General features: G+C 55.3%; 1 protein-coding gene across 4 annotated transcripts in view; it reads left to right on the top strand.

The window, feature by feature from the left end:
* The window catches only part of DIP2C (disco interacting protein 2 homolog C), a 114,629-nt gene that overhangs the window by 53,583 nt on the left and 48,384 nt on the right, over window positions 1-12,662 (top strand). The gene's annotated exons all lie outside the window — the stretch shown is intronic.

Below are 12,662 nucleotides of genomic sequence, written 5' to 3'. Positions count from 1 at the left end.
CGTGACCCCACCCCACACGTGCAGCTCGCCCCAGTGGACACGTGACCCCACCCCACACGTGCAGCCCGCCCCAGTGGACACGTGACCCCGCCCCACACGTGCAGCCCGTCCCAGTGGACACGTGACCCCGCCCCACACGTGCAGCTCGCCCCAGTGGACACGTGACCCCGCCCCACACGTGCAGCCCGTCCCAGTGGACACGTGACCCCGCCCCACACGTGCAGCTCGCCCCAGTGGACACGTGACCCCGCCCCACACGTACAGCCCGTCCCAGTGGACACGTGACCCCGCCCCACACGTCTGTCCCTGGCCTCGAGTTTGGCAGGGTGGATCTGAGTCGTTTCCACGCTACAGAGATCCTTGCTTGGTTGTTGTTTCGGAAAAAATGTTCTTTCTGGTGGTTAATGGCAAAATATGTCACCAATTAAACAACAGTCTGAAGTGGTTTCCAGGAAAGTGCTTTTTTTTTATTAAAATTTTTTAATATTTATTAATTTTCTCTTTTTGTTGCCCTTGTTTTAGTTATTATTGTTGTTATTGATGTCTTCGTTGTTGGCTAGGACAGAGAGAAGTGGAGAGAGGAGGGAAAGATGGGGGGGAGAGAAAGACAGACACCTGCAGACTGCTTCACCGCCTGTGAAGCGACGCCCCTGCAGGCGGGGAGCGGGGCTTGAACCGGGATCCTTCCTCGGGTCCTTGCGCTTTGCGCCACCTGCGCTTAACCGCTGCACTACCGCCCGACTTCCAGGAAAGTGCCACTTTAAAAGGTCATTTGATTATCCGTGTAGGGAGGGCTGGAGTCAGACGGCCCCTGCTGCTTGTTTAAAAACGTGGTTTCTTTGCTTGGGGGGTGTTTTTCTTGCAGTGAAATGGGAAATGTGAGTTAAAGTGGTCGTGGCAGCTGTGGCGGGAAGGGGCAGGAGAGAAGAGGTCCAGGGAGGGTGAGAGGGAAGTGGGAGAAACAGCTGGCCTGGGGTGGGGCGGCTCTGTGGTGACTGGCCAGGAACCCTGGCCTTGCTCCAGGTTGAAAAACAGTGTCACGGTTTCCCTTTCTCTTGGCGGGCAGACGCTGTGTCAGGGAGGGAGGAGGCTCAGGCCTCTATAAGGTGTGAGGTCGAGGTGCCATTTCTACACCACCCCCCCCCCCCCCCCGTGTGTGCTGGGGCTGGGGCGGGTGGAATGCTTATTCCCCGGTGCTGCAGCCCTGCTGAGGGCTGGGCTGGGCTTTCTCAGTCGTCTCTGTTCTGCAAAGTGCTCATGTGGTGCGGGGTGGCTTGTGCTCCTTGTCAAACCCTTGAGCTGTTTTGAACTCTGTGTAGCATGTACATATGGCTTCTCTGTAGTATTTCAGCCTGGATTCAAGCCCCGGGGAGGGGGTTGTGTGTGGTTGCTATTAGGTGGCAGTTGTGCTTGAAGAAGCAGGGCTCAGTTTACCACTTGGCCGTCAGCCGCCGCCTGTTACCTGTTAGCTGCCGGCTGCCGCAGATGACCTTCTGAATGGGGGCAGAGCAGGCCTGGCTGGCACACCCCCTGCTCCTCTGGTGTGACCTCACCACCAGCTCAGCAGACTCTCACCCCCAAGGCCATGGGCCAAAGCTCAGAGGAGCCCCCCTCACCGGCAGCACCTTGCACATCCTTGAGTGCTGTCGCTCAGAGACAGGATGGTGCCTGAGCTCCCAGCCTCCGGGTGCTTGGCTTCAGTTCTGTGCCCCCTCTCACCTGGCCAGCACACCAGCACCCACCTGAGACCTCGGCGTCTGCGGATGTCCCAGCTGCCGTTTAGTGAGGTTTGTGGATTTGATGGTTGTCAATATATATATATATATTTTTTGGGGGGGGGAGTTTTTGCTGTTCACTTAGTCCATAACCACGTCTCCCGAAGTCCTTCAGGAGCAGTACTTGATTTAGCCTTGTGACTGGGTTCTGCAGGTGTCTATCTTTCTCTCCTCCTCTCTGTCTTCCCCTCCCTCTCTCCATTTCTCTGTCCTATCCAACAACAACAACAATAATAATAACTACAACAATAAAACAACAAGGGCAACAAAAGGGAATAAATAAATAAAATAAATATTTAAAAAAAAATTAAATTCTTATTGAGTTAACAACATTGTACAACATTACAAAACTTGAGCTGTATTTTACGCAACATAGTGCATGTGAGGCCCTGTCACCTAAGTTCTGTGCCCTCCAAATCCTCACCGAAGCTCGAGACAGATTGGCTACTTTGTTTTGTTTTCTTTTCTTTTTTCCAAGTTCTTCCATTGACACTTTCCACATGTGAACAAAACCATCCAGTAGTCGTCCTCTACCTCTTTGCTTATTTCACTAAATGTTCCAGAGGGTAAGTCTCCTCTGTCCTGACTGCAGAGTAGTGTCTTACTAGTGTCATTGTGCCGACATCCGGCCACTTTATCCAGTCATCTGTGGTCGGGCGCTTAGGCTGTTTGCACGTGTTGGCTGCTGCCCACTGGAGCGCAGCTGAGGACGGGGGCTGCGGCATCCTCTCGGACAGTGCTCCCGTGGCCTCTGAGCGTTTGCCCGGGAGTGCTTGGTCTTAGTGTCTCCCTGCTTTTGTTTCAGTCTTCTCCAAACTTGTTTTCCATACAGTTCCTCTTACATACTGACCGTTTTTACGCAGGAGAGGCAGTCTGCAGTGCTGGGCTCCACACCCAGTGTCTGAGTTCCTAGCCCCCTCCCAGCCACCAGTCCAGCTCCCAGCAGGGGAGTCTCTCATGGTCAGGCCCTCCCTAGAATGGAGTTACAGGGACTCTGGGGGGGGGGGGGATGGCGCTCTCCCTGTCCTAGGACATTTAGATGCAGGCAATTGGGGGGGGAGGGCAGGGCTGCTCCAGACCCAGTGGGTTTTTGGAGGGTTTGGTAGAAGTGGGTTTCCCTGAGGCACTACCGGGAGGGCTGTCCAGGAGAGTTGCAACAGTCAGACAGACAGAGGCCCTGGGAGGCCTGTGCACTAGAGGATGCAGACCAGCAGGAGAGCATGGCTTTCTGGGGCTTGTGTCTTCACCCAGAAGCAGGAGGTACCGGGGGGAGTCTTGTGCCCAGGGTTCAGTGGGGCAGAATATTCCAGAGCCCAGGCTGGGCAAACTTTGCTCAACAAGTCTGTGTTCTGGTGGCAGACAGTGAGGCGCATCTATCGCTGCCTAATTAGTTCCCTCTTACTTACCTGTGTGTGTGTGTGTGTGGGGGGGCATCTGCAGCAGGAAGTGCTCATAGCCCTGTTGGGTTTCCACGGAAACAGCCTCATCATTGCTTCCGGGTGGGTGCAGGGCCCAGCTGCATGGCTGCCCTGCCCAGGACTCTGCAGGCCTTGCTGTCTGAGCTGAGTCTGTGCTTGCGGATGGATAGTTTCAGCTCTGGGTTCAGCCTGTCTGCCCGTCTGGAAAAGCATCCACTGTGGACTGAGCAGTGGAGATGGGTGAGGGGTAGACTCGTGGGTGAAGCCCCCAAGGCTAAGGGAAGGTTACATGGCCCTTTGGGACCCTGGACGCCTGGGCCATGCTGGAAGCCGTAGGACCCTCAGTCCTGTGGTGGCCAAGAGGGGTGTGAGTGGCCATACAGTCCCTCTCCTGGGAACTGAGAGCAGTTGCTGTGGAACTACTGGCTGTGGAGGTCAAGTGTGTGTGGGGCAGAGGCCTCTCCCCTCCCTCTCTGTCCTCCTGTCTGTCTCCCTTCTGATCCTTCTGTGACTTGACTCAGAGTGGGAGGATGGGCACTCCAGCCTGGGCTGAGAAGCAGCTCTCAGCACTTGCAGATGGAGCCTGGCTGAAGGGGCTGGACCATGGGGCCTTTTGAACAGGCTCTCCTCCCTTCCCAGACCCAGCCCAGCAGCACCCAGAGAAGCCAGGCCTCAAGTTGAGGGGTACTGTTGGGGGCATGGTGGGGTGGGGAGGGTGCTGACAGCCTGTCTGTATCCCAGCTGGAGAGCTGGCACCCCCAGTTTTCCAAGGCTGTGTCCTCACAGCTAGTGTCCGTCCCCTCCCTAAAGCATTCTGTCCTGGCAGACCAGCCTGGTCACCCCATCTCCTCACAGCCCCTTGCTCATGTGTCTCCAGGAAGAACCTTTGTGACCACTCAATGTCAGAAGCCTCCTGGCCCTGTGATCCTCCCACCCCAGGAGGAGTGGCTCCAAGCAGCCTGGGCTGGCCACCACGCAGGGCTGACCCGGCCCACTGCCCCTGAGCCTCTCCTGGGGCCTGATCTACCACCCACTCACTCATTCAGACCCAGGCCATGCAGCCTGTGAGGACAGGATCAGCCTGTCCCTTTGGGGTGACTGACACTGAAGTGTATGGCAAAACCATGGAAGCCCTTGTTTCTGTGGAGTCAGTGTGTGTGTGTGTGTGTGGGGGGGGCTCCCAGTGGTGTAGACGTGAACACGTTGAACTGCACTCAGCTGCGCAGAGATGAACAGTCTGCTTCCCGGGGGCTGCTGGGCCTTGGTCTGTCACTGCCTTGGCTCCTCCTTCGCTGCTGGATAAACACTCCTGAGAGGCTTCTGTCCTGTCAAGGCCTTTAGGTCGGGCTGGGGACGGGTGATGGCGTGGGTCTTGTTCTGAGGGGCCCTCAGATTCATCTGGTGGTGGACAGGGAGGGCCCTGGAGGCCACTTGGCACCATGTCCCCCCACCCTACTTATCCGGGCCACAGTAGAGCTGGGATGGCAGCACCATGCAGTGGGGTTGTGGTTGAAGGCCTGAGCCTTCCTGCAGGACAGCTGTGAGCAGTGGTGTCCATCTGGGGGTGGTTGGTGGGCACATGACAGTGGTCTGCCTGGATCCCCTGTCCCCTTGTCCTTCTGGTCGTCTGGGGGGTGCACGGGGCCAGCTCACCCTGCTTCCTGCTACATGGTTGGGGTCCAGGGTCTGTGTGTCCTGCATCTGTCTGCTCTGAGCCTGTGGCTCTCGTGCTGACTGCCCCTCCTGGCTGCTGACCTGCCACGTGAGCTCACCTTCTCACTCTACCTGCAGTTCGTTCCAAGGCCTATTTGGATAAAATGGGATTTTTCTTGAGGCTGCAGGCAGATATGTTACTGAGTGTCCAGGGTGATGAAGGGAGGTGAATGTTCAGTGTGAAAGTGTTTGCATCCACGCAGGAGGAGTCAGTCTCTGGCTCTTCAGCCCTGTGTGGACACCAGGCCTGGCGCTGCCTTTGCTGGACACCCACGGACTGGACAGTGTCTGCACTTCTGAGTAAAACTGAGTGAGATTCACACTCTCAAGGGAATATGCACAAAAGCATGATCAAAACAACTTAAATTTCTTGGAGCCAGGTGGTGGTACACCCTGTTGAGTGCACAGGTTACTAAGCACAAGCACCTGGCTTCAGGCAGGGAGTAAGCTTCACGAGTGCTGAAGCAATGCTGTAGGTTTCTGTCTTTTCCTCTCTTTCACCTCTCAGTTTTCTCTCTGTGCTATAAGATACATAAGATATTAAAAAATATTTCTTTGGGGCCAGGCAGTGGCACACACACAAGGACCTGGCTTCAAGTTCCCATCCCTACCTGCAGTGGGGTGGGGGGTGCTTCATAAGCTGCTTGCAGTGCTGCCTGTGGGTGAGAGAGAACAGAGCTAGGGATTGACACAGTGTTACCACTCAGGGAAGGTTCAGCAACTTGAGTTTTCAGTTTAACCTTTCCCCCCCTAGAAGTCATTAATTCAGTAGCATTAATTTAAAGACATTTATTTTGCTTAAAAGTAATCACAAATTCAAAAATTGATGGCTAGATATTAACATTAATTCGGGTATATTGCTCCTGATGGGGAGATAGCCAGTGTCACAAGTCAGGATTCATGGGGCTTCAGTGTGTGGATGGGCTCCTGCCCTGCCCAGAGGCAGATGATGAAAGGGACCACAGCACTGAAGCTTCCCTCTGTGCGGTGGGGGCCGGGATTGAACTTGGGTCCTTCACATGACAAAGCGGCACACTAGCCCAGTGAGCTGTTTCGTTGGCCCCACACACCTGCTTCTAGTGGGTGAGGGTAGATCTGCCTGTAAGGACATGTGTTCTAGTTAGTCAGGGTGCCATGCCTGCAGAGGGCGAGGAGGTGTTGGGGTCTGCAGGTTGGAGCCAAGGGTGCCCTGTGCAGTTCTGGGGTGTCCTGTGGCTGTAGGGACAGTCCACGCGGGCAGGTGGATCCTGGGATGCCCCAGCAGGACAAGACAGCAGCCCTGCGACCAGTACCGCTGTCCTTCCAGGCAGCTGGCGACCTGTGTGCCCCCCACGCCCGGCTGCAGAGCCTTGCTCCTTTCTCTGCGTGCTGCGTAATGGCTGGGGGTGGGGGAGTGTGGGGATAGGGCCACGACAGGCTGGTCCCGAGGCGCAGTGCATCCATTCCTGGCAAGAGCTGCACCCTCGGGACAGAGTGCCAGTGGGTGTGGCCAGCGGGTGTTGACTCACTGGAGAGACTGTGAGACGTACTTTTATTATTATTATTATTATTATTTGTGGTGCAAGGGCCTCAGGAATGCAGTTTCATGGCTCCCTGGCAGACTTCCCTCCTCCCTTCAAAGAGAGAACTAGGGGGAGACCTGCTCCCAGTGCCATGCCATCGCCTGTGTGGTGTCAGTTAGAACCTGGTCTCAGAGCAGGCAAAGTGCACTTTCTCTCGTCCTGAGCTCTCTGGGACTCCCTGATGGCCCCGCTCCCTGCTGTTTCCTGTCAGAGCTTCAGGGCTTTTTTTTTTTTTTTTAATATTTATTAATTTATTCTCTTTTGTTGACATTTTTTACTGTTGTTATTGTTTCACCGTTGTTGGATAGGACAGAGAGAAATGGAGAGAGGAGGGGAAGACGGGGAGAGAAAGACACCTGCAGACCTGCTTCACCGCTTGTGAAGCAACTCCTGGGCAGGTGGAGAGCCGGGGGCTCAGACCAGGATCCTTAACCCTGGTCCTTGCGCTTTGCGCCACCTGCGCTTAACCCGCTGCGCTACTGCCTGGCTCCTGGGGCTTTCTTCTGAGACTGACCCACACACAGCCTCTGCAGGAGGACTGGGGGGGGGGGCAGAGCTCTCTGTGGGGTCTGCTCAGTGGATGAGGGGCCAGCCCGGTGTGCATCACATGACCTCTTGGGGAGTCACATCATGGGTGCCCACCTCACTATGAGTTGTAGACTTATTATTATTATTTTTTTTATTGAAGGAGGGTTAATGGCTTACAGTAAATAGTAAATATAGTTGTTGGTACTTGTGTAAAATTTATCAATTTCTGCAAGACATTCTAACCCCCAACCTAGGTCCTCCTCTACCATCATGCACCAGGACCCGAAACCTCCCCCCTCCCCAGAGTCCTTTGCTTTGGTGCAAGACACTTTGCAAACCCAATCCAAGTTCTCCTTTGTGTTCCTCTTTCTATTCTTATCTCTCAACTTGTTTGAGTGAGATCATCACATATTCATCCTTCTCTTTCTGGCTTATCTCACTTAACAGGATTCCTTCAAGCTCTGTCCAAGATGGGGTGAAGAAGGTGAATTCGGCATTAATAGCTGAGTAGTATTCCATTGTATATATAGACCAGTTTAGCCACTCATCTGCGCTTGGACATATGGGTTACTTCCAGGTTTTGGCTATTACAAATTGTGCTGCTCTGTACAAAGGTATACACAGATCTTTTTGGATGGGTGTGTTTGACTCCTTAGGATATATCCCCAGGAGAGGAATTGTAGGGTCATAGGGTAGGTCCATTTCTAGCCTTGTGAGAGTTCTGTAGACTGCATTTCATAGGGAGGGGTTGGACCAATTGACATTCCCACCAGCAGTGCGGGAGGGTTCCTTTGTCCGCACAACCTCTCCACCATTTGTTGTGGCTGAGCTGTGGACATATTAAGGTGCTTGCCTGCCCTCCTCAGCTCTGCTTGGAGGTAGATCTCTGGGGCTGCAGAGGACTTGCTGTGCCAAGGGATGGCATGACAGTCCCGGTGACGTCACATGGCCCTGGAGCCACCTATTTTTATCCCGCAGCTGGAAGGAGCCAGGCTGGCTGTCACTCTGTATTAGCAGCCCTGTGCACACGCCTTCAAAATCATGCAGGAGGTGCTCGATTATATAGATGCCAAGTGAGGTGGCACAGATAGGGGAGCGAGCGCCCACTGCCCCCTCACTCAGGCATTGGCTTTTTGGGGCTCTCTCTGGTGGCATCCTATGGTTTGGGGCTCAGTTTTGCCCCATCACTGACTTGGCCCTTGGATGCTGGTGATGGTCACGTTCCAGTGCAGGAACCAGGGGTCTCCATCCCAACCAGTGGCTGAGAATCTGAGGTCCTGCTGGGCAGGGACTCCAGGACGCTGTGACCTCAGTGTGCAGACTGTCAAGTGTGGGCTGAGGGTCTCTGTTGTGGCGGGTGCCCTGCATGTTTGAGCTGAACATCATGGCTTGGGTCTAGTGGCTGGTGAGGGCGGAGCTCGGTCTGCAGGCTGGGCTGACGGGGGGAGCCAGTGGGTGGTGGGGTGTCCTGTCCCCCACTGGGGCTCTGTCCTTGCTGTGACAGGAGTGCTGAGGGACGTCTGCTGGCTGTGTGAACGAGGTCTGTGAGGTGCAGTTGGCCAGGTGTGTGGACACTTCAGTGAGAACTTCAAGGAGCTTGACTTCCTGTGTCCACACCCCTCAGACCCTGAGTGAACTTTAGGCCAGACATGGGGAAACACTTCTGCTGACACTGCCGACCCCTGGCCCCCCTCCGCCTGAGCCCGAGAGTATCACATGTGTCACGCTGGTCTTTCTTTTCTGCGTTTGCTGAGGCACCACTTGAGTGGGGGCTCACTGGAATCCTTAGTTTAGTACCACTGTCAGGAAAGTCTTGGGGGTGGGGACATAGCATAGTTGTCATTTGAACAGTGTTGATGCCTGAGGCTCTGAGGTTCCAAGTTCAGTCCCCAGCACCACCATCAGCCAGAGTTGAGGCATACTCTGGTAAAAAAAAAAAAATGGCATGGGACTGTTCCTCTACTCAGCACATCTTGGGTGACAGGGCTGCCTCTGCTGCTGTTCCTGCAGAGTCGATGTTCATGGGTGGACCTGCCGCAGAATTTGGGGGTCCAGGACTGTCCCGATGGGGGGAGGGAGGCTGGCTGCCAGTGCTGTGTGACAGGCTCTGAGCACCCGGACGGCCTTGGGGGACACAGGGATGTGGCTGGTACCCACCGGTGATTGCAGGCCTGACACCTCCTCCCTCCCTGCGGAGGTTCAGAGCTGCATGCTGCCCCCCCCCCCCCCCAGGATAAAGTAAGAGGCAGACTCATTTACTTGGAAGCATGGAATTCTTTCCACAGAGACCAGGCTCTGGGGCCTATAAATAGATCCCCAGGCGGGAGGGACTCAGGATTTTCCATTCTGCCAGAAACTCCAGGCATGAGTGTTTACATTCTCACTCTGAGCGACCGTGGCTTCCATGCCTGCCCTGGGGTGAGAGTCCACAGACTCCAGGTGGGCTGATTCTCACTCCTCCTCAGGCCCTTCAGACACCCAGCGAGATGCTCAGGAGATAGGGCTGAGAGACAGCTCACGGGAGGAAGGCCAAAGCTTTGTCATGCATGTGACCCAGGTTCGAACCCCAGTGCCACATGGAGTAGCATAGATGGTGGAGACATCCTGCAGTGCCTAGTTTCCCCTCTCTGCCTTTCTTATTTATTATTGGATAGAGACAGAAAAAAAAATTGAGAAGGACAAGGGAGATAAGGAGGGGAAAGAGACAGAGATACTCACAGCCCTGCTTCACTGCCTGTGAAGCTTTTCCCCTGCAGGTGGGGACCAAGGGCTTGAACCAAAGACCTTGCGAACTGTATGTAATGTGTGCTCTTAACCACGTGTACCACTGCCTGGCCGCCTTCTCTCTGACTTTCAACATAAATAATGAAAACTTGGCCAGGTTGTGCTATTTTGCAGGCAGGAGACCCCAGCACTCCCGAAAAAAGAGATTTATTTATTTCTCTATAATTTGTATGTGACACGGGGGAGTGAATGCAGCCTCACACATGCTTAACACAGCTCAGCAGCCTCTGGGCCCACCGTTCTTTATTTAGAGTCAGAGGCGGAGAGAGGCAGGAGAGAACCTGCAGCCCAGCCCCGCGAGAGATGCTCCCTGTGGGGCCAGGGCTCACAGTCAGGGCTCTGTGTGTTCTGCTGGCTGAACTGTCTCCCAGTCCCTCCCTTTCAAAGGTCATGCATGCAATAGCGAGAGGCTGGAGAGGCCAGAGCAGTGACAGCACAGCTGGTGCTGGGGCTCTCAGGCAGGTCACACCTGCAGGTCCCATGCTGTAGCTGACACGAGTGGCCTCCTTTCTGTTTGTGCCGTTAGTGAGATGTGTAGGGAGAGCTGTGGCCATTCGTGTGGGGATCGAGGCCTTTGGTGTTAGGTCTGGGGAATCCCTGCCCTCACCCTGAAGACCTACGTGACTGGGCAGCCTTACAGCCCCAGCACCAGCCCTGTGTCACGCCCGACACCCTCATAGAAAATCCTCTCCCAGGAGAGAACTTGCATGCTGCCTTCAATCTGAGAAAAACTGAACGTGGCAGCAGCAGCTGGGCCTGGGACAGGAGCTGTGGGTAGTGTGGGGGGGTCTCCTGCCGTTGGGGGCTCTAAGCTCCCAAGGGCCCAGTCCGCTCAGCTCCTCTGTCCCCCTGCTGGTGTGCCTGGTTGGGACCCCCAGAGCAGAGGCTCGCTGGCCCTACCCTCGTGTGCTTGCACTGTCCCTGCAGACTCCGGAGGCACTGGCTGGTGGTTAAGTAATTTGTATCTGTGTGTCCTGCAGCCTCCTGTTTGTCTGAGCTCCCTGGCTCTGGCATTAGAGTGTGTGTGGGAGTCTTCACAGCTGCCCCTGCGGTCCGCCAGCTTGGTCTCGGTGAGGAGAGACACAGGTGGCCCCCGGTAGACATCGGTGTCCTCTGCAGGAGAGGGAGCCCGCACCTCGTAAAGGCACTGGGCCAGGCTGTCAGGGGTGCAGGGGCCCAAACATGGAAGTCAGTACCTGTCAGGCATTCGCGAGACTTTAACTATGAACTGCTTGCACCAGTAGCCTTTCCGCCTGCTCTGGGTGCGCTGGGCTGGTGCAGCCGTGGCCCTGCTCCTGGCACACAGCTCCATGCCCTGCCCCTCTTACTCGATCCCTGTGAGGCCTGAACCAGCTCAGCAAGGCCAGAGGGTGGGTCGGTCTCCCACATCCCATGTCCTCGCACAGCTTCGCCCCCCTGCAGCCTTGTCTGTCCATCTCTTCTTGGTCCAAGGACACGTGGCAGCTGCAGTTTCTACCCTGAAAGCTTGTGCTGTGCACCTTGTCTGCCAACAGCATTTCAGAATTTCAGCTCCCTCAAGTGGGGTCAGTCGTAGAGAGCACTTCTTGATATGAGGTGGCCAGGCCCCGGGTGCATCCAGCTCGGTGTGGGCTCGGCTGGGCAAGCACACAGGGTGCTCTGCCGCCCCCCGGCCTGGATTCTGTCATCTCTGTGTCTGTGTTCTGTCTCCTGCTCTTCAGCACAAAGACCTGACCCTCCTCCCATAGTGTGTCTAAGTGTGCAGCGGCCGAAGCTCTGCCTGCCAGGCATGAGGGCTGCTGGGTGGAGAAGGCTGGGCCCGAGGAAGCCAGGCCTCTGTGTCGGGACACCCGAATGCTCACTAGACAGTGGGAAGTGTGTGCAGTTGTTCTGAGGTGGGTGCGTGGCGTTCTCCATGTGGTGCTGGGGCTTGAACCCTGGGCCCAGTGCACAGCGTAAGGCTTACACTCTGCCATGTGAACCATTTTCTCTCTCTCTCTCTCTCTCTCTATATATATATATATATAATTTATTTCCCTTTTGTTGCACTTGTTGTTGTAGTTATTGTTGTTGATGTCGTCATTGTTGGATAGGACAGAGAGAAATGGAGAGAGGAGGGGAAGACGGGGAGAGAAAGAGAGACACCCGCAGACCTGCTTCACCGCTTGTGAAGCGACTCCCCTGTAGGTGGGGAACCAGGGCTTGAACCGGGATCTTTACTTGCGCTTCACGCCATGTGCACTTAACCTGCTGCGCTACCACCTGACCCCCTCTTTTACTACTTTTTAAAACATTTATTTAATAATGAGAAGGATAGGAGGGGAGAGAGAGAGAGAGAGAAAGAACGAATGAACCAGACATCACGCTGGTACATGTGCTGCTGGGGACCAAACTCAGGACCTCATGCTTCAGAGTCTAATGCTTTATCCACTGTGCCACCACCCGGACCACTGTGAACCATTTTCTAGCCTTTCACTCTGGCTTCTAATTTCACAACAGGCACTGCTCTCACTTTGGGGCCTGTGGGCCCATGTTCTCTTTGTTTAGTGACCTTTCTTCAGCCTGTAGTCATGCATGTCAGAAGCACTTCGGCAGGTTAATGCCCCAGGGACGACTCACTTGATCAGGGGTGGCGGGAGAGGCTGGCGGGCCTGGGACTCGGGGCTGAGTGCCATGCAATCTAGGGGCAGGCACTGCTCTGGCAGTGCCTGGCTGAGCTGGCAGAGACCCACCTTGGACCCTCATGGCCCAGGAAGACTGGGCCAGTGTGAGCTGGGCTGAGGGTTTGTATGCTTGGACAGTCTGTCTGTCTGAGGGTGGGGAGGTCACGGTGACAGGTGCTCAGGAGACAGCGGAGGGGCCATGTCTCCTGGGCCGCACTCAGGACTGTCCGCAGGAGCCAG

Source organism: Erinaceus europaeus, chromosome 6 (assembly GCF_950295315.1).
Source record: "Erinaceus europaeus chromosome 6, mEriEur2.1, whole genome shotgun sequence".
NCBI classification, from domain to species: Eukaryota; Metazoa; Chordata; class Mammalia; order Eulipotyphla; family Erinaceidae; genus Erinaceus; species Erinaceus europaeus.
The sequence above is the reverse complement of the archived record's forward strand: the minus strand, read 5'-3'. Positions and strand labels throughout refer to the sequence as shown.